Below are 6763 nucleotides of genomic sequence, written 5' to 3'. Positions count from 1 at the left end.
CTCCTGCTGAGAGAGTCAAAGAAAAGATTTTCTGAATTACAACCTCAGTAAGTTACTTAGCTCTTCATGTATTGGAAGATCCTTGTTCCCTCAAATATGATGGGATTCTCTATAATCTAACTTCCTCTCCTGCAAAGAGAATTACCACTAAAAAACCCTTGAGTGTAAAAATAGACAGCTGAAGTGATTGACATATTTATTGGATTGCCTTCATGGTTCGTCAGCCAGCAACCAGTGCAAGGGACATGTGAAAATCCAACTTGCATCCTCCTATAATACCCCATAACTAGGCTTGGCAGAATTTGATTTTTATTGGTAAATGTCAGTAAACTTCAGTTTTCACCAAACACTCACATACACACACACACACACAACCAATGAAAAAATATTTCCATAGATAATAATCAAAATCTACAGACAGACAAAGAAAGAAAAATGCTTCTTAAGAACTTATTTGAGTATGTTTTAAGAATATTTACTCCGTCTATTTTGACGTCATGTTGACAATTTGTGTTTGAACGGTTATAAAGCTTTAACTTTATGAATGTCAACAACTACTGTCATTAAATAATTATTTTCTGACTCCCTCTAATTGCATGAACCGCTGTAATTTCCCACAACTGTGAAAATTTAAGTAGATAAAGTACAGAAAGCTCAAAAATAAACATTGATCTTATCCATCAAAATGAAAAATACAAATCGAATTCTTCCAAGAGTACCCTAACCTTTGCAGGTTTTCTTGCTTGTAAGTCTGGAGTTAAATGACTCAGGTCAGACAGCAGAAAAGCAACTGTGTGCAGAATAAACAGATCAAGTCTAAGGGGAAATTTAAGTATTGATTTTGGTACCCTTTCTGCCAGCTGAAAAAGACGTGGCTGTGATATCTTATGTAACCCTTCTGCCAGACAGAGTCGGCAGCAACCAGAGCTGGGTTCTATATCTAGGGGGCTCCTGTCAATGATACAACACCAAATCAGATCGAGCCCCCACCCAGACACCTGGGAAATCACACACTATCCCCTGGGCGCCCCCAAAAGGCAATACCTCTCCTCTCGCAAGCACAGAGTCTAAGTGCTCTGGGTGTGCAGAATTGTTCGGTGTTATCCTCGGCTGATGTGGAATTTCATGGTGTCGGACACCATCAGATGGTTCAGGGACACCTACATGGAACACATCACTGGGCATACGCAATACCAGCAGGAATGAGCCAGAGCACAATGGAAAAGTGATGCAGAAAGACCTTTGTTTTGTGGATTGTATTTGCTGAAAGACTAACCAGAATGTATCATTCAGTGAGGGACAATCAACACTCATGATTATAGTTACTTGCCACTAATCAAGCTCAATATTTCTTTTGTATGAGTGATGTACCCGAATGTTTCAATGTTTATATCTCAGCTGTATCACTCAATTGATATCCCTTTAATTTAGGATCATTCATAGAATCATAGAATATTAGAGTTGGAAGGGACCTCAGGAGGTCATCTAGTCCAACCCGCTGCTCAAAGCAGGACTATCCTCAGCTATATCATCCCAGCCAGGGCTTTGTCAAGCTGGGCCTTAAAAACCTCTAAAGATGGAGATTCCATCACCTCTCTAGGTAACCCATTCCAGTGCTTCACCACCCTCCTAGTGAAAAACTTTTCCTAATGTCCAACCTAGACCTCCCCCCCTGCAACTTGAGACCGTTGCTCCTTGTTCTGTCATCTGCCACCACCGAGAACAGCCTAGCCCCATCCTCCCTGGAACCCCCTTTCAGGTAGTTAAAGGCCGCCATCAAATCCCCCCTCACTCTTCTCTTTTGCAGACTAAACAAGCCCAGTTCCCTCAGCCTCTCCTCATAAGTCCTGTGCTCCAGCTCCCTAATCATTTTTGTTGTCCTCCGCTGTACTCTCTCCAACTTGTCCACATCCTTTTTGTAGTGGGGGGCCCAAAACTGGACACAATATTCTAAATGCGGCCTCACCAATGCCGAATAGAGGGGAATAATCACTTCCCATGACCTGCTGGCAATGCCCCTCCTAATGCAGCCCAATATGCTATTAGCCTTCTTGACAACCAGGGCACACTGCTGACTCATATCCAGCTTTTTATCCACCGTTACCCCCAGGTCCTTTTCTGCAGAGCTGCTGCCCAGCTCGTCGGTCCCCAGTCTATAGCTGTGCATGGGATTCTTCCTTCCTAAGTGGAGGACTCTGCATTTTTCTTTGTTGAACCTCATTAGATTTCTTTTGGCCCAATCCTCCAGTTTGTTTAGGTCCTTCTGTATCCTATCCCTACCTTGCAGGGTATCTACCACTCCCCCCAGCTTAGTGTCATCCACAAACTTGCTGAGGGTGCAATCTATCCCATCCTCCAGATCATTAATGAAGATGTTGAACAAAACCGGCCCCAGGACCATACTCTTTGTACTGTATGACTTTCAAACCAAACCATGTGCCTTTTGGATAATATATGGATTATTCCTAGATGTACAGAATTTCATCCCTTCAAAAACTCTGTATTTGATCATTTTATAACATTAGCTTTAAGAAATTTTTTTAAAAGTAAATCTTTTAATAGAAGTAAGGAAGCAACTCACCCCTGGTTTCGGAAAACAGTGCAAACAATTCATGAACACAAAACCACCCGAGAGTTCGTGGGGCCATGACCTTTGACTCTCCCTTCTCACTTCCCCTTACACTGCCGTCTTCTCATTTCAGCTCTCAGTTCATGGGAAAGCCCTCTGCTGACACAGGACATTTCCCCTGATATAAACAAAAGAAAAGACTCCAAAAGGAACCCCAATAACTCTGTCTTTGAACAGTGGGAGGAAATAGTCAATCCATGCCTGAAGGCTGCCCACAGTCAGAGCTGGGACAGCCTCAACAGGAAGACCATAATCCGTCCCCTCCCTGCTGCCTTCACAGTGTCCTGGCATCTGAACCCCTCTTTTGTTGGGTTCTGTTTGGATGAAAGTGAATATTTCATCAGATCTGGCTAAGCACAGCTCTGCTGCCGTTTGTTCATTCAATAAGGGGGCAACATTTCATTGCCCCTGCAATTAGCACTAAAGTGATTCGTAACCCAACCCCCGCCAGACTGACCATTTCCCATCATGCTGAGCACCTCGGTGTGCTTATGCAGATACAGTGCAATCATGCTGAGCAGATAACTGTACTCATGCAAATACAGAGCCTATGCTAATAGAGTGCCCCCTTTCAGTTGGCTGAGAAGGGGGGGCCACTCAGATCTCACTTACATCCTCCCCCACAGCTGAGAATTTGTCATTCCAGCAAATCATGCTCCAGATTATACGAACCACTTGAGTTCTCCCCAAAGGGTCTAAGAAAACCTACTACAGGTGCCACAAGTCTGTCAACTAAGTGTATTACTTCCTCACTATTCACCCCAGGTGCATCATAAATTAACCTGTTGACTGGCCTTATAACTCTGTTGTGCCTCTTGAGTGTGGGTCTGGCAGGAGCAGGGAGAACTTCTTCTTGGGCTAGGGATGGTGAGGGTTCCTTGGTGGGTCTCTCGGCTACAGGCACAGGCCCTGCATCTCTTGTTCTGGTCCTCTCTGATCCAGGGCACCAGGGACACCTTCCACCTGTATGTCCCCACTGTCCAACAGCCTAGCCGTGTCATCACTGGTCTGTTGCTCTTCCACAAGGTCTGAGAATGTTGGTGAGAAAAGCTCATTGTCCCATCCTGGTCCCATTGTCAGTGTGGGTGCATCATCAACAAGCCTAAATGCTTCTGCCATGGGCTTTACAGCTGAAGAATTGGAGCTCTCGCTGGACTCCTCTGATCGAGGCTGGGAGCTGGTCTCCATCCTGGGGTACATTACTGGAAAATCCTCTTCTTCAGACTCACTCTCAGATGTTCTCAGTAGGGGTTGGTTAACTCCTGAGGGGCCACTGCATGTTTTGGGTGGTGGATTTGGTCCAGTGTCTCTGTTTCTCCCTAGTCCCATGTCATAGTCCATTCTATCGGGACACTTACCAGTTCACCCACAGGTAGTAAGAGGTTTCTATGCACCATCTTCATTTGTCCTGGCCCTGCCTCAGGACTAATCTTGTAAATCAGCATCTCCCCCAGCTTTTCCACCACCAGGGAAGATATTGCCTTCCATCGGTCAGCTATCTTCTATCGCAATATAGCACCATATTGGTGCTTGTTTCTATCTGAGTTCTTGCGGGCAGCAGGTGTATCTAAGCGATAAGCATCCTGCAGCTTTTATCTCAGTTGTGAGACATATTGCTGATGTGTCTCATAGCTATCCCCATCCTCAGATACGCCGAAACACAAGTCTATGCGTAATCTTGGTTCTTGCCCAAACATCAAGAAATAAGAGGTGGCACCTGTAACATCATTCTTTGTGGCATTGTAGTCATGCACCAAAAATGCTACATCCTGGCTCCAGGTTGCCTTTTACTCTGGCTGTAAAGTCCCCAGCACATCCAACAGAATTTGATTAAACCGTTCTGGCTGAGGATCACCTTGCAATTGGTAAGGTGTTGTCCTGGACTTCTTAATTCCAGCCATTTCCTTCAGTAGGTGACTCTCAATGTCCCGTCCCCGATCAAAGCGTATCCGAGACGGGAATCCATATACTGAAAAATATTTCTCGCACAACATACAAGCGACAGTGGTAACCTTCTGGTCACGTGTGGGGTTGGTCTGTGCATACCATATAAAATGGTTCACCACCACTAAGATATTCGTCACATTCGTCCTGTCCACTTCCAAAGACAAGAAGTCGATGCATACCAGCTCCAAAGATTTGCTGCTGGTGATATTCTTCAGATATGCTACTGTGGTGGGCAAGGTTTTCCTTTGAACACACCTAGAGCAGATCTCACATTTCTTGTGAACATCCTCAGCCATCCGGGGTCAATACAACCTACTAGGAATGAGATTCAGGGTTCTCTCCATTCCCAGATGTCCAAGTCATCATGCAGGGCCCTCATGACCAGGGCTCTGAAATCTTTTGATAGCGCTAGTTGTGTTCATTGCTTTTGCAAGTGGTTTGTGGTGATCCGGTGCAGCACCCCCAGGATCAGTTTTAGTTTGTCCCATTCTCTCAATAGGAGTTTGTATTCGGGCTTGAATGGAATCAATGTGGCAGAGTTTCACCCTCCCTTTTAGCAAGTAGAGTGTCACAAATGTCAACATCTTGCAGCTGGACTTTTTGCCAGTCAGCAGCACTGAGGATGGGCAATAGAGATTGGTCCAACACAATATAGTTCACTGAGGCGGGTGGCACACTTTCAGAGGGCAGGCTCAGAGTTTCTTCCACAGAACTATGAAGGCTCTTCTAGCCCCCTGGCTCTTGACAACTCCCACTGCAAATAGCTCTCACTCCATCCATAGGAATCATAGGAAGGTTATGGGCACTGGGACAGTGCATATGCATCTATATTGCTTCTCCCTGATCAGTATTGAATGGTGAACTTGTAGCTAACCAAGGGAGCCACTCATCTCTGCCCGGTAGCACCCAGCTTAGCACTTGTTAACACATAAGTCAGTGGATTGTTGTCTGTTCATACTTGAAACTGAGCACCATACAAATAGTCTCAAAACTTTTTGGTGATGGCCTATTTCAAAGCCAAGACCTCCAGCTTGTAAGCGGGGTAGTGGGTTTCACTGTCCGAAAGTCCTCAGTTGACAAAGGCCATAGGTTTTCATATGCCTTCAATTTCCTGGTATAAGATGGCTCCTGGACCCTCCAAACTGGCATCCATGTGTAGGATAAATGGTTTCCCTGGGTCAGTAAAGACTAGGACTGCAGCATGAATTAAGTAATTAATGATTTCTCAAAAGGCCCTTTCATATTTCTCATCCCATCATGATAGAAAGGGCTTTAAGTGGCCATAGAGTCTCAGCGCAAGAGGCCTTCGTGACCTTCCTTTATTTTGGGGCTTGGATTTGTTCTTGCTGGACGGGTATCCCCTGGTAAGATCATTCATAGGCTTTACAATGGCAGCATAATTCTTCACAAACATGTGAAAGTATCCACTAAGTCCGAGAAAGATCTTGAGCTCTCGGTAATTTCTTGGGAGCGGCCATGTAGTTAGTACTTCTATTTTATCTGGATCGGTATTCACAGTCTCTTGGGACATGATAGCACCCACATACTTCACTGATGTTCTGCAGAACTGGTATTTATCAATTGAAAGCTTCAGTCCGTAAGCCTCCACTTGTCAAACACTTTTAGAAGTCTTTCTTCATGCTCCTCCGAGGTTCTCCCACACACAATCAGATCATCCAGAAAAACTAAAACTTGCAGTAAGTTCATGTCTCCCACAACTCTCTCCATAAGACGCTGAAATGTGGTAGGTGCCCCTGAAATCCCTTGAGGCATGCATTCAAACTGATAGAAGTCTAATGGGCAGATGACGGCCATTTTTTCTTTATCTTCCTCTCACAGAGGGATCTGGTAGTATCCACTCTGGGGATCCAATACTGAGAACCACTGGCTCCCCAGAAAACAGTCTAATGCATGTTGGATTTGAGGCATGGTGTACTGGTCAACTACAGTGTATCGGTTTGAGGTTCAGTAGTCAATACACGTCTGGATTTTTCCACTTTTTTTTATGGACCACCACAATAGGAAAGGCATACGGACTGCAGGACTCTATAATGATGACATTCACAAGCAGCTCCTGGAGTTTGTGTCTTCCATCTCTGACAGAACAACCTTCCTCGATCTCTCCCTGAAAGGTTGGGAGACTTGGAGCCTGATATTGTGTTCCACTACTTTTGCACATCCTACGTC

This window comes from Emydura macquarii, unplaced genomic scaffold (assembly GCF_026122565.2).
Source record: "Emydura macquarii macquarii isolate MOO-44397 ecotype Brisbane River unplaced genomic scaffold, CSIRO-AGI_Emac_v2 contig_2469, whole genome shotgun sequence".
Lineage (NCBI taxonomy): Eukaryota > Metazoa > Chordata > Testudines > Chelidae > Emydura > Emydura macquarii.
This window is presented reverse-complemented; position numbering follows the sequence as displayed.